At 38.2% G+C, this 23,653-nt stretch overlaps 1 protein-coding gene and 1 long non-coding RNA gene across 4 annotated transcripts in view; both read right to left on the bottom strand.

Moving 5' to 3' along the window:
• PTPRN2 (protein tyrosine phosphatase receptor type N2) overlaps positions 1-23,653 on the bottom strand; it is a 655,166-nt gene that overhangs the window by 164,016 nt on the left and 467,497 nt on the right. The gene's annotated exons all lie outside the window — the stretch shown is intronic.
• On the bottom strand, positions 1,565-16,959 carry LOC130603020 (uncharacterized). The gene is made up of 3 exons (XR_008973046.1): positions 16,859-16,959; positions 9,982-10,050; positions 1,565-1,760 (listed from the first exon to the last, which is right to left on the bottom strand). It is a non-coding gene; the product is annotated as an uncharacterized LOC130603020 (long non-coding RNA).

The raw sequence follows: 23,653 nt of genomic DNA, 5'->3' as shown, positions 1-23,653 counted from the left end.
CTGATCTACCCTGGGAGCAAGAACCCTTCCTGTGCCTGGCAATGGAGCTCCAAAGCACTGGTGGAGGGCATTGGACTTATACTGCCCCAGAGCACTGTGATGCTGCATTGATGGGTGGTGGCACTATGACACAGGGGTTACAGAGCCCCTGCAGCCCTGCCCACCACAGCCCTGCTGCTGCTGCCCCTGTGCCCAGCATCTCTTGGAGAAAGGCCTTTAGGGTGCTGGCCCTGAGGCAGTGCCTATGCCCAGGAAGCCCAGGATGGTGGCCACACACTGGGCACTGCTGCTGGGTGTCCCTGTAAACTAATCTGTATGTTCAGACTGTATCAATAAAGGCACATACAGTCATTTGACTGGCAATCCCAGAGGTGAAAGAAAGGGGTTTTGGTTCCCTTTGCAGGAACTTTGCAGAAACGTACAGAGCATACAGGACTTCTTTATCAATACAGAGCATACGGGATTTCATTATCAATACACCAAGTGGTATTTGCTACTATGCTGTAAGTTCTTCTTGGAAAGAAGAAGAATTTCAGAAATCTCTTCTGCATTTGTTACACATGGAGTTTAGATATTTGCTCATGTTTATTGACATTCATGTGTCTAGTTTGGGGGTTTACCTCTTGCATTGCTACTTTAATGAAACACTTCACTGACTGTTGCTAATTCCATGTTCTTGAGAGCTCAATACAGTGTTTTGATCCCAATTTGGTTCTCAGGGGTCCACTCTCAGGAAAGAAAGCATGTAAAATATCCAGAGAAGTGAAGAAAGCTGAAAAATGATCCTTTTACTAATCTGTCCTTGTTTAGCCCAAAGGTGTAACATTATATTTCCCTAAATGTAATCTTCTAGTTTGTGCAGTCAAAGACTTTGTGTTTTCCTGAACTGAAAGTTGTATCCAGACCACTGTATTTAATAACCTATGATGCATCTTTCTGTCTTGAATTAGTCTAATAATTTCTTAAACCTCTTTAAACACAGTATGGAAAACATCATGTAGTAACAAATTCCTCAAATTATTTTGCATTATGAAGAAAAAGTGCTTTTCTCCTGCCTAGAAATTTCAGGGTGCCCCTACTTCTTGTTCTGAGGTAAGAGGAGATAATCATCTCCTCTCTGCATCCTCTGGATTGTTTATAATTTTGTACACCTTTTTACATCTTTATTGTGCACAGTATTATGCACACCATGAGACTCCTTTTTCCCCAGGGTGAAGAGATTTGGTGCATTCAGTCTCTGCTTGTACAGAAACTGTTCAGTTCCCCTGCTCAGGCTGTCATCTCTGCAGTTCTTCCAGTTCCACCGTCCCACTTGAGACAGGGTAACAAGAGCTGTAGAATCATAGAATGTACATAGAGTATGAAACACAGGAACATCACAAGTTAGAGCTGGGAAGGTATTTTCTTCTCTGTTCTGTTCCTTTTCTGGTAACTCTTTTTTGTTTGATGAAGTTGCATTTTTACAAGCTTCTGGGCTGTGTGCCAGCATGATGAGAGATGACTCGATGTTTTGGCTGTTATTTTTCTAAACCCCAACTTCTCTGCAGTCCACTGTCCTGCAGAATGGCTTCCCAGGAAAGAAATGAATTGGCCATAACTGAAGAGTCACTGCTACCTGTGTACAAGCCACCCCTGCTATAGATTTCATCTCAAAGCAAGTGCTGCTGTTCTGGAATGGTCCCTCTGGGAGAAGGCAGGTCCACACCATGGCTGAGTGGCTGCATCAGACGCTGCAGCATTCTAATGTAATTAAAAAACAGCTGTGAAGGAATAGTCAATTGTTTTTTGGCAGTCACGGCCAATTTTGCATCAATGCAAATGATGAATCAAATCCTGTAAGTTTACAGTATCTGCTGAGACCGTAATGGCAGAAGCCATGCTAATGATTTTAAATCTCATTTTAGACCATTTTTGGCTGATGGAGTAGTCCCTTGCTCCCCAGAAGCCTCCAGTTTGAAGGAATTCCCATATACTGCACAATAATACCTATTGGGAAGGGGAGAGCCAATGGGTTGGGTAAGGACGTCAGTTAGCTACCTTTCAGCTACAGGCTAAATATAATACATCCTTTCTTCTTTCCAGAGCAGGAACTCAACCTCACCAAATAAACATAAAACTGGCAAGAGAAAATAACATCAAGTGCCCAGTTACTACTAGGCTGCTCCTCTTTGACTCTCAAACCCAGTCCACCCACTATGCATTAATGCATCAGAAATATTCACCCAGGAGGACAGCATTATTCCTTTAACTGGCATGTTACTCATACCAGTTCTTTCAACATCCATCTAGCTCTGATAAGGCTATTATATATCAGCCTGCAAACTATCATCTACTCCTAAGATGCATTCAACTTTACTATCTGAATGATGATGATAATCTCTAGGGTCACATTCTCTTACTAAGCCTCCCTCCCCTCAAGATCTTTCAAAATTATTGCATGCGTCATCTAGGATTGGAAATGCTTCCTAGAAGGATAACTGCTAAAAACATATTTTTGCATTTGTAGCAGTGCCTGTTAACATGAGCAAATGGAATCCAGTTGGCAATATGTTCACATAAGTGCAAACTTTGAGATAAAGATGTTAGAAAAAACATTTGAAAATGGCCCTTTGCCCTTCTTGTTCTGGCCTGAAAATAGCTGTGTGTCAGTCTTTAGAAGGCAGTATTTTCAGCCAGATAGTCAATAATTTTAATAGAATTAGCATGGGACATTAATGCCATCCAAAAATGGATCATGTTTAATCTGGTAATCTGATCCCATATGGCACTTTAAAGAGTGGGAGGAATTAGTGTTTGCTGCTTAAAGAAATTACCCAGAAAATGACTGCTGAAGACAGACCAAATAGTACCTCATTAGCATTCAGCGTGAAAAAGACAAACAGCACAGGAACAAGAGAAGTTAAAGGTGAGCCAGCAAAGAAAGCCAAAATTTGTTCCTGCATGGCTGGGAAAGGGATAACAATCAGATGATAAAGGCAACCTCACAAAACACTGGATATAAATAAAGAGGAATTGGAATATATTGAACAGAAGGGTAGAAGACGGTTTAAGATCCAAACCTAACATTAAGACAAGCTCCATCCTTAAACACCCATTCACCTTCTCCACGGTTCTAAAAAGGTGTTAAGAATGCATTGGAAGTTTGGTCCCTTATTTATCTCTAATTATGCTGATAAGGGAAGTGAAGGTCTCAGGCACAAGAGCTGTAATGACTGTCTTGGTTCTGACACTTGACTGTGCTTCAGGTCACAGTTTCAGGACACATTTCTAGGAGGCAAAACAGGACAGTGTGGTTCTTTCTGCCTGCTTTCGTCCCTCAGTCATGCTGATATGTTTGTGTGGTGAGCTGGGCTCAGAAACTCAAGTCACAACTGATCCTGTTAAAGAATTAAAAAAAAAAGGACTGAGCATATTTTTAATTCAGCTGAGGTCAATCAGTTCATTGCAGCTCTGCAAAAAGTGGCAATGGCACAACGGAGGAGCCACCCCTGGAGTGAACAGTTGGAGATAAATGGAATAAACAGATGGAGTTGAAGAGGAGAAGAGCGGGAACAGCTCACGCTGCCTTTGATGCCAAGAGCAACGTCCGCAGAAACGCAGCCTCAGAGCTCCCAGTTTCTGCTGTCTCTGGAAGTGTGTTAATATCCGCACAAACACAGTAAATATGGCCTTTGTGCTAAAAAAAATTAAATGGCCAGAAAGAATAAAAATAGCTGAGGGATGAGATGTGACGAACATCCAAAGCACTTCAGATTCTGGGCAGGCAGCTCAATAATTTCATGATGCCTATGTTCTACTCTCAGGATGTTCAGCTACCCTGACCTGCCCCATGCTGGAAAACCTTTTTTGTTGCATATGACCTTTCACTTGGCCCACTCCCAAAAATCCTACAAGGTATGAGGAGCCCTTTTCTTTCACTGAAATTATGGAAGCTGAAGGGCATCGAAACAACAGCCAGTGAAGTTGCAGCTAAACCAAAGCTGGTTTTGTGGGCTGCAAATATATTTAGTGATTCTGTAACTTGACATAGACATGTAGCACAGGTTAAAAACCAAAGAAAAGCTATTTTCCCCCTTCCTACCTCCCTGGAAAGGAAAGCATTTAGCAGAACAAAGCGTCTGTTGTAAAATGAAATAAGATGTGACTGTTCCCATATGGGGATTACACAAAATACACCCCTAAAGAATTATTCTGTTGCTTACTTCTGGGGTAAGAATACAGGATTTATCTGTAAAAGCAGCTCAGACCAGGGCAGTGCAGTGGCTAATGAAACTCATGCCAATATGTGTCCAAATCCTTTCTTTTGTGTCACCAGTTTGAGCACACCAATTTGTGACAGAGCTACAAAATGAAAAATCACAGCCCAGTGCACAGAGATAATATAGACAATAACTAAGCTTTTGCTGCATGCTTATGCACACATGCAACACCAAGCATTCAGCTCAGGCAGAGCTTGGCTGGCTCACCAAAGACAACAGCTCTGAGATAAAAGAGTCCAAATCAGGGCTAGAAAACAAAAAAAAAAAACAACACAAACCCCCAAAACCCCCTCTCAGGTGCAGTCTACAAGCACAACAGAGCACAACACTTTTTGACCATTATCATGTGGTCCTGAACAGGCACAGACCCTGGGTCCTGCACAAATAGCCAATGGCAGGATAGTGCTATGGTATTATGCCCTTAATGGAGATACATTTTCCTCTTAATTCGTTGTTTTCTGCCAGCCATGTCCCTTCATTCCTATTAAACGACCTAAGGATGTCCAAAAGCTCTGGAAAGTGTACTTTACGAAACAAAATTAATTACATTTATAAAATTACTCTATGCAAAGTAAAACTTTTTGGGATTTTTTTAGGTAGCAACTGAGTTAGAGGGAGGACAATATCCATTTTTCCTCTTAAAAAAAAAAAAAGAAAAAAGAAAGAAAAAGAACTCTTGTGAGATTCCCTAAAATTAAACTTAAGTGTCCATAGGAACCAGTCTGGTTTCCACAACCAGTGGCAGCAGCTACCAGCTCTCCACATATGTTAGTACAGATTAGCACCCTAGCTAGCATTTTTGAACCTCTTTGATGAGTAAAAACCCCAAATATTTATGAGAACAGTACAGAATTTACCAGTGGTCCACAGAATGTCAAAAGGGTACATACAATAAGGTGCATGTGCATGTTTCTCCTTAACTAACCTTCCATACAATTTTCTATCCTGTGGCATGCAAAACTGCAACACGATCAAGGGAAACTGTACTTACAGTTTCAGACTGGAAAGTTTGCAATTTGCGAGGGTAGGTAGTGCCAGGCTAGAGGGCTTTCCCAATTAATAACAACCCTGTTGTTATCACCAGTGAGCCCTTCCAGGCTGTGTGTGATTCCCCTTGTTCTATTTCCCCTTTCCCTCCTCTAAAGGCATTGTTTAACTCTTTGCAAAAAAATATCGAATAGGTGAACTGAGGTGACATAAAAGCAATTTCCCTGCACTCACCTTCTTTATGCTTTGGTCAGCTAGGATTTCCTTATTTCACCAAAGAGAAAGGCAAAGAACGTGCTCCTAAACACAGCATTTTATTTACCCAGCAGCCTAGTAGGTTGTGCCCCTATTAGCACATCTAGCTCACTAACAGCATGGTGGTTGCTTCCCATCAGCTTTTACAAAAAAGTATTTATTGACAGGTCAGAAAGCAAAAATGTCAGATTGTATGTACTGGAACAACTGTAACTGTAACCATTTACTAGATCCTTTTACTAAATCTATCCCAGAAGTGTCCTTAAGTTTCTGCAGTGTGATTAAGATGACAGTAAATGATGATTTTTATTTCAGGATTTGGCTAAAATAAGGAAGTTACCTTGCCCTTTTTTGAGCTCTATATTGTTTTCTTTATGATCTTTGCACTGCTTCCCTTGTTTGTGTTTCCAGATTCAGGAGTAACCAGACCTTCCTTATTGGCACAAGAAGTCCCTCCTTATGCAGCAGGTACAACAAAATAAGGGCTCTTGTTTCAGCCCAGTTATCTAATATCTGATGCTTTAGGCTAGATGCCCATGACAAAATTAGAAGAGGAATAATTACTCTGAACTCAACACTACTATTTAGGTGCAAACCAGGAGGGGAATCAAGTCAGAGATAACTGGAAACTGAATCTGGCAAGACAATGAGGACCCTGAGCTCAGCCCTTCAAAGGGGTTAGGCACTGCCTCAAATTTAGCACAAGTTCCAATGACTTGCAGTGTGTAAATAGAAATATCATAACTTTTAATCCCCAGAAGGAATCACGTTTAAATATCAAGAGGTTATACTATATTATTTAGAAAGACCAAGTTCCCCTCTTATCTCTGCAAGTCAACTGCTTTTATGCAAGCTCAGACTACTACTTAGTATGAAAAGCTCAGGCTGGAGATGAGGCAGGAGATGTGTAAGATGTGTCACGAAAAAAAGCTGGAATTAATGGATGGGTCTCATCAATCTCAACTTGTATTTGTGATGAAGACAGTGCAAAGTGAATATACACCTGAAATAAGAAAGGGAATGTCAAAAACATGACAGTTATAAATCCAAGGTCAACAGTAGCCTTCAAAGAGTTTTCTTAAGCAGTTGTGATGGATTCCCAATTTGCTGAAAGTTTTACGTAAGACAACTCGACACTTTATTGCCACAAGTTTCACAGCATAAAAATTTCAAGGCTTTCAGCTAACAGCAGATACATCTGAAGGAGATTATAGAACCTTGACCTCATTTTTGGTACCTAAGTTAGCTAAGCCGTGAAGGGCTTCCCAAGTCAGAAGTCCTAAATTTTGCCAAGCAATGGTACTCGTTTCCTTATTTTGACTACTTACAAACAATGGCTTAGTCTAAGCCAAAGTCCACAAAAGTATTGACAAATATTGCCATAGACTTTTAGATAAAACCCATGACGTCCTTTTCATCTTGAAGGCTGTGCAAACATTGCACACATTCATACACTGTTGAAGTTCAGTAGCTTTCAAACTGATATAGAGCAACTATTCACCAATTTTGAACAAACTTACAGAACTCTCTGGAAGAAATGTCTACTTTAAAACAGCATTCCCAGGCTTATCTTGGGAAGGTACAATATAAGCTCTTTCACTTTTTAAAGGCATACATTTTGCCTTAAATCTCCGTATAGTCCCCCTGAGAATGTAACTTTATGTGACCTATTTTTGAAATTATTTTAAAGTTAATCCCTGAACAAGCTATACCTTTTCTCCCACGGTGCTCTCAGTGAATCCCAAAGTCTCTAAAGTGCAGGTAAGGTCTCCAGCCTTCAGGGAATGACACAGCAGTTCAGGACAAGCTTCCCAGGAAAGACAGCACCTTAATTCTGCTGGCATGCAACAACATTGTTTGCTTCAATTCCTGTGGTCTCCCCAGTTTCCTCTTCCTATCCCAGATCTTTCATCATTACCTCTACAGTAACACTGCAGCTCATTAGTTGCAGTACAGGGCAACCTCACCCCGTATTTTCCTCTGTCCACTGGCTTTCTATTCAGATGAATTCAGATCAATTCAGATCTATCTATTCAGATAAAGTAAGTGGTTTATAATTTCTTTGCCTGTCTAACTATGTCTATTCATTTGTAGCTCTTCTACAGTAGATCGTTCATACCAAATCAGAGAGCTAATGTTAGATAACAGAGCAGATAGACAGCAGATGTACTTATATAGGGGATTCCTTCCCATCTATCTCCTCATGCCTTGATCAAAATGAGAAATTTCTTCAGCATATATGGGGAATTAAACCGGGAAAATAAAAATATAAACAAATAGTAATTCTGCAGAATCACCAAACCGGAGAATTTACACTTGTACTGTGGCTCACACTGGCATCAACTGTAAAACAGCACATCCAAGAACTGCAAAATATGTCATGGTCTCATTTCTAGCATAGATGCTAGATTTTAGATCTAGTCTGAAGGTAATTTTCATGAGCAACCCACCTCCCACTTCAACTGAAGGAGTGCAACTTTTGGTGCAGTCTGTTTTCCTGAATACCTCCCAGGGGACCTAATCCTTCACTGCCTTGCCTAGATATCGATACTTCTGCACAAAAGGCATAATGCGCTATATAGCTCTTGTTGTAGCACTCACTCCCACTTGCCTCTCCTGCTGAGCAGGTGAAAATGAGCAAAGAAGCTGCAAAGCTGCAGAGTATAAGTCCTTGCAGCTGCACTTTCATTACCAAACCTTTCCTATTGGAAACATGGAATCTAAAATCTTAGCAGAGAAGATATTATTATTAAAGACATCGAAATTATTTTTTTTTTTGGTGACAAAAATAAATGCAAAGGACCCTTATATATTTTGAATATTATTTTACATTTGGTGAAATTCTGGAAATAATAGCTACACCTTTGAAAGCAAACAGTATTATTGGCTTTAATAAAGTCTGTCAGATGTTTGTTTTCCTCAAAACATAGAGTTTTTGGGGAATGTATGTGTGTGGAGAAGTATCCCTTTGCCGTTTGACATCGCTCTTGTGTGAGTTTGATCCTCATCCCAACCACTGTGTCTCCCACAACTTCTTTCTTGAATCTCATAAATAAGCTCTGTAGTGATCTTGGCAACAGGCTTGCTAGGTAATGGCAGTCTCAGGCAGCAGGGGGGGCTCACACATAGGGTTACTTTGTTGGCTTTGCATATTTTCGTGGGCATTTTCACTCTTACGATAATGGCAGAACAAAGAATTTCCATTGCATACTAAACTTTGGAACCCAAATTTTCTGATAATTTTCTTTGGAATTTCTGCACATGAATGCTTTTGATGATAATTTATATCTATTTCTTGCATCAAGACATTCATCAGTAAATCTTGAAGTACTTTAGAAAGGAGATCAATGTCATTATCATCATTTTGAAATTAGCTTACCAAGAGATTATTATTTCTGGTACAACGTGATTGCTATATAAAAGCAGCATGAGTGCAATGGCATTTGCCTTTGTGCCATAAGCTTAACACTGCTATCTAAAGATTTCTTTCGCCAAATCAGTCTTTTCTGCTATCTTGAAAAAACTCTTACAAAACAACAAAGGAAGGGATAAAAGAAATATGAGTCTTTTTGACTAAATTAAGGAATCCAAGTGAACATTGCTATATAATTCACTTAATTCTAAACATATGATTCCAGAAAGACTGACATACAGAAAAATCCAGACACAAATGCTCTAGAAAAAAGCTTTCCTGCTCACAGGCTTACTGGGCTATATGCCCTGTCCTCCAAAGAAAGGGCTTCCCTTATATTTTGTGCAAACACTGACCTGATCTTGAATAACACTGTGCTTGCTCTCTCTTAACAAAGAGCTAACAAAGGCCTTCAGAGAATTTAATGCTAAAATGGCATACTGAGAATTGTTTACTGTTATCCATTTTGCTGCAATGCATCCCTTGACAGGGCTTAAATGTTGCCCTTGCAATGCAATGCAGAACTCAGGCAAGCCATGATAATTCCTTGCAAGGGAGGGAAGATGGAAGGAAAACACTATGAATAAGTAACAGTGGCCAAAGTATTTCTGAGGAGTATGTTCTTTCATGAGCACCTTTAGTACAGCACAGGTCTAAATTAGATTATTGCATATTTCGGAAGTAAGTGCATAAGAAAAAACGTCAGTCTGAGAAACAGAACCTGGTAATGGTTAGCCGGAAAAAATATTTGCTCTGTCAAAAGAAAAAAACAGACAAATGTGTGTCTTGAAACAAAATTAGAGATTTGTGTTTTAAATAGAATTGAAAGATGTGGGGTTTAATACCTTGACTCTTTCTGTCATTCAGGCATCAGCTTCAAGACAAAAAGCACATAAAGGAAGAGAAAGTTCTGTAACCTTTTCAATATTCTTCATTAGACTCCATCATCCACAGCTCCTAGAGTGAACTGCATCATCAAATCAATTGCACCAAAGCCTCCTCTGATTTATGAAAGGCCTCACCATGGAGTTTTCACATACTAGTTATTTAAGTACTGAAAAGTCTTACCTATAGATCCTCAAGCAATTACACACTGAGAAAGCTCATGCAGAGCAGATTTTCAGCAAAGGGAGGCCACTGCAGGAACAAAGAACTTTTAAGGCTGAAATCAGGCACGTATTACAGGTTTGTGTTTTCATAGGGCTGCATTAGGAACTGAGCCCTGAGACTAGCAAAAAATGAGAGCAAGGGGACTTTCCCAGTCATAAATCTGAGGCTAGATAAAGGCATTTCCAGGACCATCACTATGATGAAAGCTGGGTAGAGGTTTTCCCTTTTCAACTGCCCAATTAAGTAATCTTTTTGGTGACCTCTGATGGCACATGTATACCATAGGTATTACAAATAGTATCACCTCTCTACACTTGTTCAGTTTGGGAATTTTATTTTTTTAATGATCTCATCACCTTTATCTTCTCACTTCCCATCAGCACAGTAAAAGAGAACAGCCAAGTTGCTGCTTGCAGGAGTAACATCTGCTGCACTCCTGCTTCTGTGATTTGGGCACCAGATTTGCATAGGAAGTTCCCAGTCTCCACAGCCATGGACCAACCATGTCATGATGGTCTGGGTAAAAAGAATGCTCAGACTTTTTCTCTGAAACCTGTCCTTCAAACACACCATAAATGGGACTTTGAAATGCATTTTGCAGGAGGAATATTATCTTGGTGTCTTGATTATTTCCAGCTATGTAAGTAATTCTCACTCTGCCACATAGTAAAAACAGCAAAAGCAGCATCAACACCCTCCTCTTTCACTCACTGGAAAATATTTTCCTCCTTCCCCCCCCCCGCCTTGTCCAAAGTCTCTCTAAAAAATAAACTGGATAAGTGAATCAGCCTTTGCCCCTTTACAAAATGGAACAAGACTACATTCATATGCTTTATCCTCTTTTAAAGTGATTCATATACACTTTATAAACATTTATACATATTTATACTTTTTTAGGAGGCAGAGCAAACAGAACTTTGCAGAACCTTTGCACTAAACTTAAGCAGACTTAACACCTCTGCTCAACTTTAATCAATTCAGTTAGTAGGCTGCATATTCACTGATATAGTTGGAAAATAGCTGCATATCATATCTCCCAAAGAGATATAGCTCCCCACAATAGAAACAGCTAAATTGATCTACTCTGCTTCAGAGTTAGCTGCTGGATATTGACAAGTCGCTACACATAATGAAGTTATATAGAAGTATAATTTAAAACACATTAAACCTCTACCAAATATGCAACTACAATTTCAATACAGAAGACTGAGCCATTGCAACTCTGTGGTGCACCTCATATAAGCATAGTCACAAGGTATTATGAAGGCACTGATTTAATTCTTACCTGTAATGCTTATATGCAGTATTATATTAATTAGGTTACAAATGCATTGATATCCCAGGAGCTACAGCTACTTTTGCTGGGTTTCTTGTATTTCAGATATTTTTTTTTCCAAGTAGTTAAAGATCACAGAGTGCATTTTGGTGGGTTTTAAAATACCTCTTTGTTAAAGTCACTCAGCTTCTGCATCCTAACCATTATCAAATAACATCCTAACCTGGACCCTGTTAGTTTGGAATGCATACAGTGATGCACAACGGGGGATTAGGATGAGCATGAGGTGCTGAACATAAAGTTAAAAGGTCAAAAACTACCTGGATGAGGACTTAATATGACAACCTTGAGCCATGGCCTGCCCAAGAACAAGAACTAGCATGCAGCTAATTTGAGTGTAGTTAGCAGAATACCTTATATTTTAAAACACTTGCTGAACCTAACAATTTTAGTTAGTTAATTTAGTCAAAAGTTAGAGTAAGGCAGAATGAACACAAACCTTTCCTGTAAATTGAAAGAAGCAGGTATTCTGAAATTGTCAAACACATGAATTTGTGGTCCTAATGCAACTTGTGCTTATTCACATCACTGTCTTCTGCTGAATCACCTAGCAGGTGGTCTGAATGCTTATAATCATATCATCCTTTGGAAGCTGAAAACTGATGTAGGATATTCAAAGGACCAAAGCCCTAACTCTATTTAGGATCTTTTCCATTAACCCTAATTCTAATTGCTTGATGGGATATTTCTCTGGTTACTATATCTTTACTATTTTTAAAATATAAGGGCAGCAGAGCAGAGGTTTGGGTTCATCTAATAGAATAAAAATATGGCATCAGGTCAAAAAGAGTTTGCTCTCAAAAGTGACTGATGTTTCTGATTTGTCATTGATCGAAGTGCAATTTATCTTCCTTGGGGAAATAAGAATGACAGTATTTTCCAACTCAAACCCTTTTCTTCCAAGCAACTTTTAAAACTGAAATTATGATCAGATTTGGCAATGGGTGTACTGAGTCTCCTACAACTGCTACTCTTACAGTGCTAATGACTTACTCTTGTACCAGATCACACAGAACGACTGTGCCACGAGACTCCCTGTATCCCAAGGGATGCTGTAGCTCCTCAGCAGCACATATATTACCTGATGTCAGACAGCACTGTCTCCAGCAGCAGCAGCAGCATCCATCAGCTGCCATGCGCTAGGAAAGAAAGCAGCTGTTTCCAAATCTTTTTGTTATACACTCAAGTGAACCTCCCTTCGTCTCCCCTGGGATGTATTATAAATATTATGAATTTGTATTATTAATACTGTATGAGCATTAGAATATTTATTGTAAGTGTGGGGCCTTAACATTTGTACAACTCAAGTGTGTCTAGGGAGTCTCTCACTAAGCACTGAAATGCAACTGCTTCTAGATAAGTGTAAATATCACAGGACAAGATTGCACAACAGTTGGAGACAGAAAGTAAAAAAATGTCATATTATCCTACAGGGCTGATGCTGGAAAGTGTGCAGATGCATGACAGGCAGCCAAGTGTGAATTTTGACAGGGCATTAGGCAGCAAGTCTAGTAAAAGTGTAATAAGATTGTTAACAAACAAGAGATCAATAGCTTTTTAATTTCTTCACCTGAAGTAGTGCAAAAAGCTCCCTGCAACATGAGGTTTTCTGGGGAAGGATGTCAACTACTCACTAATCAAAGCTACTTTCTGCAGCAGCGGTGTGCCTCACAAATCGCCCCTTAAGAAACTGTTTCTGATTTACTTGTGAGTCAAATTGCACTCGCAGTCCAATGTGGGATTGCTGTAATAGGAGAAAGCAACAAGGGGGGACACCTACTGATACATTACTTTTCTATTTTATTAGCAGGAACCATGTTAAAGCCAATTAAATTTCATAGAACAGAGAACAGTTGTGCTCTTCTGGAGATTCCCGTGAAGGTTTAAAGCTAAAACTGAGAGTCTCCCACAGAAACTGTTAATTATAATTGCTCTTAATAAAGAGGGAGCACAAATGAAACCAGAATTTGAAACTATTGCTGCTGATTTAGCAGGTCTTTTAATACAGCTTTGTCTGTAAAAACTGATCTCAAAACTCACTGTAATATTTCAGCAATACCAAAACTTGTTGATCACAAGCAAGGTTATTTTTTTTTGATTTTCAGTGCACAGAAATACATGACATATTTATTTAGCTACAGAATTTCTGTCAAAACTTGGTATTTCATATCTCTAGCTAACTCATGCATTAAGGGGCTAGGAATGGCCTTTGAAACATGTTTTTCTCACTTTGATATACAGGCTGTTCTGCTGAACCTTTCACAATTATTTCTGAAACAGGTACGCTTTTGATTGTTCAGTTTTAAGTGTTCAAGAAACTGATCTGAAAGTTTAACATAAATTGCTATAAAGCTCACCCTTTTAGAAATAACAACCTTTTTTATTTTTAATTACCCCACCTTGTTCTAAGACTTTTTTTTCCCAAAACAATAAAATAATTCATTTTCAATGTTTTAAAAGGCATTCTTAAGAATATGTGATCAGGTGTTACTCTAGGAATGAGCGGCCATCCCTGTAAAGCTGCAAGGGTTTCACTACTGATTCAAACTATGCACAGAAGAAGGAAAAGCCAGACTACTCTGTGATATAATCACTAAGTTTTCTGCAGTTACAGCAGCTCCAAAATTCTGCTTTCTGACCCCAGTGAGCCCCAGCTTTTCAGCTTCTGGGAGCTGTCACCCACCTTCTTACACATACGGCGTTATCACTTCAAACAAACTTTCCTTTAGTTTCTAGAGTCAGTCCAAAAAACCCTCCATTCTAAAAATTCTCCAGGAATTTGCATCCATCACCATCACAGACTCCCGCTCTCCCCATGTTTATGTCTCAGTTTGTTCTGATCATTCTGGATTATCCAGCATCTTTCTGCCATATGACACAAGTTCTATGATCCTACACTGGAGCCTCTAAAGACAGACCTAAAAACCACAGCAGTGTCCTCTTTGGTTTTTTGGCCACCTAGACCTATCCCACTCTACTTTGCCTTGGCTCCCCATCTCTTCTCTCTGCAGAGACTTTTTGCTTCCTTCATATACATTTATAATTTAAATTTTAAATATATAGTTATCTTAAAAATTCTGATTATTTCATATTACTGTGGAAAAGAGGCTCATACTATTAAAAGTGCTCAGGACAGCATTCAGATCAAACTCCCGCTTCAAGCCTAACAACGTGAATGGTGTTGGGCGGAGGTGTAGTTCCCCCTTTCTGTTCTGTTTTAATGCTCACACTGTAGTAGTCTGAGTCTACTGTGTAGTAGCATGAGCTCCCCAGCTGCCACCTTCTGGGAGAATATATATAACAACTCACTTTAAAAATGGGTTCTGTTTATTCATGCGTTTGACACTTTAAAGCTGTGATATATAATTTAATGCAAAAATATAAAATCAATAATGATTTAGTTCCAATTATAAAGCACCTTTGCTTAAGTTGAGCAAAGATCAATTTTCATAACATGCTTATAATCATTTAAACACCAACTGATGCCTGATAAAAAACTCAGAGAAACATTTTGCTCGTTTCTGACTCTGGGAAATCAATGATTTCTGAGAGACAGGGATTCTGCATTCAGTAAAATAGAGCCTTTCCTCTAGAGCCCCCTTCCTCCTCCAACACTGCTGTATTATAGTCATTGTACAAGAAGCACTGGATTAGGACTTCACAAAGAACTATTATACTCCAGCATGTCACACAAAGTTAGTGATTTTCAGTTCCAGAAGCTTTCACAGAGCTATGGTCCTGAAGTTAAGTAATGTCAGAAATGCAGGATTAGGTGGATCATACAAACCTTGCCAATTAGGATAGCCAGTGCTATGGAAGTGACAATATATGCTGGCCTTTTCAAGCACTGCCAAAACTTAATAACTGTAGGCCTTGCACTGCTGAGGATAAATCAATAAAATGGAGAAACCTGGGCTGCTTTCTGGACAAATGGGACCTGTCTTCACTGGGTTCATTGTCTGCTCTTGAAAAAGAAATAATCCAATTACTAAATATCTATACATTCCATCACACTTGAAAAATCCTCATGTAATGTTCAGAGTCAGCTCCAGTGTGGACCACCTGGATCAAAGACAAGGCATAAACCTCTAACTTGCTGTATCTGCTGTTCTTAAACTACAGAAGGCCTCTTGCCCTTCCTCAAGTGTCTCCTCTACCTTTGCAGTGTAGTCCCTATTTACAGTCCCTGACCCCTGCATGCTTCACCCAAAGGCTTCCTGAGGTTTGGTGTCCTTCTTTTTGACAGGGAAAAAGGAAGTAACCTTCCTTTGGGAGATTAGAACTGAGAGGAAGCCCTCTGGCTTGCAATTCAGCTCTTTTTAGTAAAGTGTACCATACAACACAGACAGCCTGCAAACAAATAAACAGGCTAATTGTACCTTTTCCAGAGGGAGACAAAGTTCAGATCCTTTCTTTAGCACTGTTTCGTGATGAGCTAATATAATAAACGATTAGTTGCCCAAGATGATGCTATTCAGTTTTGGATAAACTCGGATAAATGACAGCTAACGGAAGTCAACATCTGAATCAGACATTATGATATACAATTAATCAGACATTCTAATAGAGTCTTTAATTTCAGACCAAACTGACAAACCAGGTCAAGGAAAGGCAAGCCTTTGCATAAACAAAGTCTTAGCTGGAAACCAGCTTTCCCCTATGGAGAAGTGTAAACTGCATGAAACGGAGCAGCCTATGTTCCTCTTCTCCCACTGTTTCCTGAAGCTTTACGTGCAACTCCCCATACTTTAATTAAAAAATTGGCAAGGCTCCCAATACCCTCAAATCCATGATATTCATCTTTCTCTAGTAAACTGTCTCTTGATTTACTCTGGGGACTGAAACACGATCATGAGTAGTAATCATTTCTCCATTGCATTTTTTTATTTTGATCTTATTTAAGATTAGAAACTGGAACACCTTTTTAAACTGAGAATTTCAGTAGAGAAATGTCATTCCTGCAGTGATATCTAGTGATGTAGACGTTTCTTTACATAGACCCATATTTATAGAGCAAAACCGAATTATCTCAGTAATACATAACTGTTCTAAAGAAGCAGCTCAGCAAATTATTTTGTTAGTGCTGACAATTTACAAGTTCTTCATATTAACACATAAAATCATGTAGGATTGTGTGAAAGCTTTTTTTAGGATCTATTCTGTTTACCAGCATAAACCCCCTCACTTTTATATATTTCCTGTCATCTAAAAGATATCAAAGTCCCTCACAAACTTAAATTAATATGCAAACTAGAGAGACAAAAACTAATTCCTTACTGAAAGTCAGTGTTGGTTTAACAACAGGCAACACTAAATATGAAATCATCTGGTTCATTCAAAGTTACTTCTGCAAAAGGTAATAAACCACTAATGATAAGAAAAAAAGATGAGTTTGTTAGGGCACAAGGCAAGCATTTAAGATAGTCTGTTGAAAAATAGGAAACAAATTGAGACATCAATACCAGCAAAAATAAAATAACCCAGTTATTGATGCCTTACCAGAATTTGCACCAGATGGAAAATAGATGAACCATCAACCTTTGTGAGATCTACATGGAGGCTGTATTCTTCCCCTGAGACTGGGATACCCCACCACATTCCTATAGGGAGTAGCACTTGGAGGGAGATTGGCAGCCTTTTAGACCTTTCCAAAGTGAAGACAGCTGTGGTCAGAGAGGGTGAACTGAAGCAAAGCCTAGACTGGCAGAGGGATAGGTCTGTATTTTTCTCTTTCAAAGACCAAAATGGGATTGACCTTTCCTGAGGTTAGGAACAAAGGGCACCCTAGGATATAGGTATATATCTGAAACCTTGCTCCTCACAGTCTGCAGGCTCCCATGCCCAGAGGTTCAAGTTTATATCTTGCTTATTCAATCCTTTTGGAATTATTTCTGACCTATATAATTATTTTCTTTAGATTTAAACAGGTCTGCAGTGTTTATTGTGACTACATTTAGATTGAGGATTTTTAGGTAGAAGCATCAAATTCACAGAGGGTATTTTTCTATGTAAAGCTAGATAATTTGTGGTAACACTTGCATATTTTAAATTTTACCCTAGTGGGAGGATGCTGCTTTAAGGCTTTATTGATTAATAAGATTTGAGGATACAGTATATTAATAAAAGTTATCTTTTTTTTTTCTGTTTTCATAAAAATAACTTCAAAAGATGGTACACAGCTATTCAAAGTTGCTCATGTTTACTTTGGGATTGAAATGAAATAGTTATTTAGAAGTATGTTTTGTTAGCTTTTTGAAGTACGGTTTTTATTAGTTTTGTTATTTTCAACTATATTCAACAATAATAAAATCAGAGGGTTTTCAATGTTTCAAATTTTTGAAAAGCAAGAAAAAGCAAACTAAGAAAACTGTGTTTTAAATGTATTAAATTAATTCCAATCACATTTTTGATTAATGCCATAATCATTCTTAGAATGTCTACATTTCACTTAAAGTGCACAACAGAGAATTTAAACATTTAAATGCAGAGCCAATATTGTCTTTTCATTTCACTTCCTGAACATCACTATGACATTTTTCACCTCTAAGTAACAAAAAATTAACCCAGGAGCAATCTGCTTATAAATAAGCATGAATCTCTGGAAGCACTGAATAGTGAGCTGCTACTACAGGCAGTGGGTATGTTTTCATTCACAACACTAGGGGCTTGACCCAGACCCTTGATGAGTATCTTAATTCCCTATGTACACAAAACAAAACAGAAGAAGAGTTAGTGACTGGAATCAAGCTGCGTCAGAGGTTGTCTTAGGAAACAGTATTTTCCAGTTTCTTGTTCTTTTTGGTTGTTTAAGCCACATGTTTCTTTTCTCATTTCTTTTATTTCCCTCTTGAATTGTATTTCAGACTCAGAAATATTTTGCTTGGTCTATTAAAAAAATGAGTTGTCTCTTACTCTTCTACAGCTAAAAAATCCACATTTGACCTTCACACTGCATTTCAGTATAGCATCGCTTCATTTTTCACACATAATCTGATTTCATTATACAGGTCAGAATTACTCATAATGAAAAGTCGAACTAATAACAAGAGGCACCGTTGATGCCTTTTGCCCCCTCATTAAAAGGCTAGACTTTCGTTTATTATAAATGGAACCAGAACCCAACACACATGCATAGGAATCATCATAGATTTAAGGTTTACGCTCTTTTTTTTTTCTCTTTTCTCATTGTAGTCTTATTTTCTGAATAGAAAGCAATCAAGTCGGTTTATTTAATTTTATTTACATTGGAAAGACTATCATTAATCTGTTTTGGTAAGAAGTTCCACTCACAATACAACAGCAGCAGCACATTTTTAAATGCACAGCTCTGCATGAAAACAGAACACAAATCCCCAGCTCTCCACCCACAGTGCAGTGGAATCTGTGGGTGACAAAGTGCAGTCAGAAAAGCACATTTGCAGCCTGTAACAAAACAAATGTTATGATGGTAAAGAGCTAAAAAGGAAGCAATTTTTAGAAAGGGTTTAAACCATCATTTACCCTAGTGGGAGTATGTGACTGACTTGCTACTTTAAGGGTTTATTGATTAGTAAGATTTGAGGATAAAATATAGTAAAACAAGCTGGGATTTATTGTTTGGATTTTCAAAAATAAAAATAACTTCAAAAGATGGTACGCAGCTATTCAAAGTTACTCATATTTACTTTGGGATTGAAAAGAACCTTTTAAGCATCAGGAATACATTCCAGATGGAATGAATGGTATATTTTGATTTTTAGACCTGTGATTGTACTCCTCACACATCTTTTGGCAACAATAAAAGTTCTTATTAGTTTACAGTTGCAATGACTTCCTTATCTGTGGTTGGACAGGGCAAAGCTGAAGAGCTAGTGTTCCTAAATGCTACTGTGGGAAATGGGATGCTTAGTGTTTTGAAAATACAAAACAATGCTCCAGATCTGCAACTGACTCCAAGCCTTGAGCCAGCGTACATTGCAAAGTCAATCACATGAGGAGAGGTTATGTATTATTTAATATGTATGGGTTTTATTACCTTAAGAAAAAAATAATTGTAAATGTGTCTAAATTGTAAATTATTTTCACATGAAACCCCTGACCTTTATTGGATCCAGTCAGTGTGCATCTGTGCCTGAGAGAATGTTTGATTAGCAAACCTAGGACTTCAGTCTCTAACAAATAGGTCTAGAAGAAAACAGATGAATAGGTGTGGAAGAAAATAGTGTAATTTAATTCTGTAATAGTTGAAGAAACAGTGTTTTCACAAATGTGTTTAGGAAAAGCTAATTCTATTGTGACTGCCATTGCCCAGGCTAGGCTAGAGAGTTACAGTGATGGAAAACTGAAGCAAGAGAAAGCTAAGACCAAAAGAGTTTTTATTTCTTCCAGCTATTTTCTGTTTTACTTATTATTTCTTTCATGTCACATACTAGAAAGGATCCCCACAACACTTTCATTAAAAGAGAAATAAAAAACCCCAACAACAACAATAATTCAAAGCTTAGACAAAAAATAAAGGACATCAGATTTCAAGAATGAAAGAATTTTTTCCCTCCTGCCTTCTTCAAATGTTCTGGTTAAGAGTTCAAAGCCCTTTCTTTCCTTATAGGCTAGACTGGAATAAAATGCCATGCCCAAGTTTGAAGTAGTACAATTTTTAAAGTGCATGTAGAATTCAAATTGGTAACAGTAAGAAAAATTGGTTACCTAAGAAAAAGATTTATTTTTTTTTCCCCTGGCATTTACACGTTTGCATTTTAATAAAAATGTGGACTGGAAAACAACCGCAATAACTAAGCTGGATTTTTCAAACTTTAAATTTAAAGACACTGACCTAGACCTATTCTTTCCACCAAGAATGCAGCACATGCAGCTAACCTGTGGTCACAAGAAGAGTGTTGAATTCATTACGCAGGACAGCATTCCTGCTTGTGATCAGCCCATTTATTGCTTCAAGTGTTGCATGAGAAACAGAGGCAACCAGAATATCTTAAAAGTTTGAAGACTCCCCCCTGTATTGATATGAAAATTGAAGAAAAAACAAAAAACTTTCAAGGAATAGCTACCGACTTGCAGAATTTTCTTTGTATTAAGATGAGATGGCGAAACCGTCATGACAGCTGTCTCTCTTACCGCATCACTTGCAAACCCTGATCTTTCTATATAGAAGCTGGTATTTTCTCTGTGAAGTTTAAAGCAGTGTCTTTATGGCACCTAATTAGGGGTCTACACTAATTTTTAAACAATAATATTTACAAATGCCACAAGAAAAGGACTTCTAAATGTAGGAATCTCTGAAGCAGCAAATCTGTAGTAGCAAGGTTGCTTATTGATCTATTGACTGTACAAGGGCTATTATTTGTAAAAGCCTCCTATGAACAGCATTCAGATTTCAGCTACCGGTCAGTATTGAGTCCTTAGGGAAACATAATGAGCAGCAGAGTTAAATAGGGGTTTCTAAAAGCCTGGGATTTGGGTTATGCCCTAATTATGAAGTTTGTATTTGTTTCTGTATCTGACTGTGAAAACAAAGCCCCATGCAGGCTATACTATTACGATCCCCACCAGCAGTAGAATGAGCAATCCACACATTTACTGTGATTTTGCAAGCATTGCATCACTTCACAAAGATCCCTGTCATTTCTTAAAAGATACAAGTGCATCCTACAGTAACATTCACTGCTCTAATTCAGATTTTTTTCTCCTTTGGAATGGACTAGAGCCTTATGTATTGCTATATACAGACATGTTTTAGGTGACAAGATACATTCAAGTCTGGTTACTGATTGCACTCTCACTCCCATTGTCATTTCCATAAACAGCTGACCTGCAACACGTGTATGCTTACAAAGGCACAGACTGATGTTTTAAAAATACAAAATCTAAACTGTATCATCACTTTTCCCCTTATGTAATTGTTACCTATCAAATCAGGTAAAAGCTTTTGTTTTGATGGTATTCAGTGGTGTCCAGAAAGATGGTTTTAAGACTGCCTTGGAAAAAAACAAACACAGCCTCCCAAACAATCTTTCATAGCCTCATCCCTATTATCCCTATTCCCCACCAACTTGGGGATCAGTGATTCAAAATAATTTATAGAGTCAAAAAGAATCTTTTTTGCTGTAAATGCTTGTGAGCAGCCCAGTATGTAGGACTGCTCTTGTTAAATATTTTCATAACCTCTCTAACTTGTGAGGTTTGTTTTACTCCTTTGGATATTTTGGCTGTGGTGCTACTAGGTGTCTGTTAATACATTAAGTAAATTACTGCTGTGCATTAAAGCGATGAAATTTGACTATTTTAATGCTAAAATAACTAGCAGTTTCTGTTTATTCCATAGCCGATTAGAAATCTGCCTTTTGCACTGAAGCAGTATTTACAGGGTATTCATATAGCAGACACACAGTGTAATCTTCTTTCTCTGCAGCTGACAGCACACAGAGATGTTCAATGTAAAACTCAATGATGTACAAAGAATTTGACTGCTATGAGATAACTGGTCCTTTTCTTAACCCTCTCCTGATGGATTGTGGGAGGCAGACAAAATAAGGATCTGCTACCAGGCTGATAAGTCATTTCTGTTCTCAAAAATAGGAAAGCAGGGCCATATTAAAGGTGAAACCATTTATAAAGATAGCCCTGTGGAGAAGGAGATGGACAAAAGGTTGTATGTGATGTTTGAGTACCTATTAAAAGAAGCAGGAACAAAAAAACTGAGCAGATCAAAATATGTTTGCATATGCCTTTTAATTCTGAGACAAACTTTTGAAGAATGCCAGCCAATATATTCCAGCATAAGTAACAGAAATTAGGCTAAGCACTTAAATCACCCACTTGGTTTTCAGAGGGTATTTGAAACTCAAACACAAAATGCAATTGCCTACCTTTAGGCATCAAATAATGAAACTGCTAACAAAATTACTGTCTCTCAGCAGCCATGAGTTTGAGGAAGCTCAAAGACTTAGACCAAATTATCATACACAGGTAAGACTTCTTCTGCTCCCTCCCTCCCTCCCTCCCTTCCTCCCCCATGTTTCTATATGATGTCATACTTGTTGCAAACTTCTAAGCATGATGCAATCAACAGAAAACATTGTCTTAGGGACAGCCATGGCTGACATCTAGTGAATCTGATGGGAAGGTTCACCTTTACTTCTGTGGCTACCACCCCGATCTTAATCCTTTGTTTTTGTAAAGGTTGGTACAAAGCTATAAGTTCTTGCCTTTAGATAAATTTGTAACACCGGCATGTGCTCATCTCTCTAGGATTTAGGAGCATTAACGAGATGCTGTCTTCCCAGAAGGCTTTTTGTGTATGTATTTACACACATGCATGCACACTTGAAAGCACATGTGTATAGGAAAGCCCTAGTACATATGACAAGGTATTACCTTGCTTAAAACCATTTAATTCACTGGAAGAGTGCTTGCAATGCTTATTTCAACATAAGAAACCAATGATATAACAGGAACTTGATGGCGGGTGCACTGTTTGGAGAACTGCCTCCAGGAATTACTGAAAATTTTTCCTGAACCTCATTTCTGTAGTCTTACAGAGGGATAGAGATCTTGAAAGTGCTGTAACAAACAATCACAGCCCTGTTTCTAAATAAAATATTGGATTTCTTCAGCTAAAAAGGTAATCCATCATATTTTTGATTTTGTTATCTTGACTTCCTGGTTCCTTTACTTCTCTGACTAGTTGGTAGCATGTAGAAAGAGTCCTCTAAAAACTTATTTTCTGATGTAAATCTTATTAAAACCCACAGATATATCTCTCTGGCTTGGATTTTTGTAGAAGCCCTTTCTGACAAAAGCTACATATTTTAGATCTAACAAACAGTTTTTTTTCAGGTACTCTGATTAAAAAGGACAAACTTCCTCAACACATTTTCTTCTCCACAGGAGAAAGTGTTTGTTTCACTTTCAGACTTCACTTGAAGCATCAGACATCAAACCTTTGCCCTAGAAATTACAGGCTGCACAGACAGTTTCTGAAGGACGTGCAGGATTTTTATTTGCATGTTTTCAGTTTCTAGTACTTTGCCTTTGCTACAACTGAAATAACTATTGTGGAGAGAAGGAACAAGCCTGAATAAAGAGAGCTGGAGCGACTGAGATCTGAGAAGACTGTTATTAGATATTTAAAGCCATTCACCTTATTGATTAAAATAAATCTGGCGAGAGCCATCCCACATTTAGTTTTGAAATGCTTTAGATAGTCTTTTTCAATTCTAATTTCTGAACTCTTAATGTCATCTATACCTGTAAGTTAACTTGCACGCAAGTGAAAGAGACCCAGCCCTTTCTGTGAAA

This window comes from Pezoporus wallicus, unplaced genomic scaffold (assembly GCF_028554395.1).
Source record: "Pezoporus wallicus isolate ANWC-B61680 ecotype Strahan unplaced genomic scaffold, APGP_CSIRO_Pwel_v1 contig_3847, whole genome shotgun sequence".
In the NCBI taxonomy this organism is placed as follows: Eukaryota; Metazoa; Chordata; class Aves; order Psittaciformes; family Psittacidae; genus Pezoporus; species Pezoporus wallicus.
This window is presented reverse-complemented; position numbering and strand designations above follow the sequence as displayed.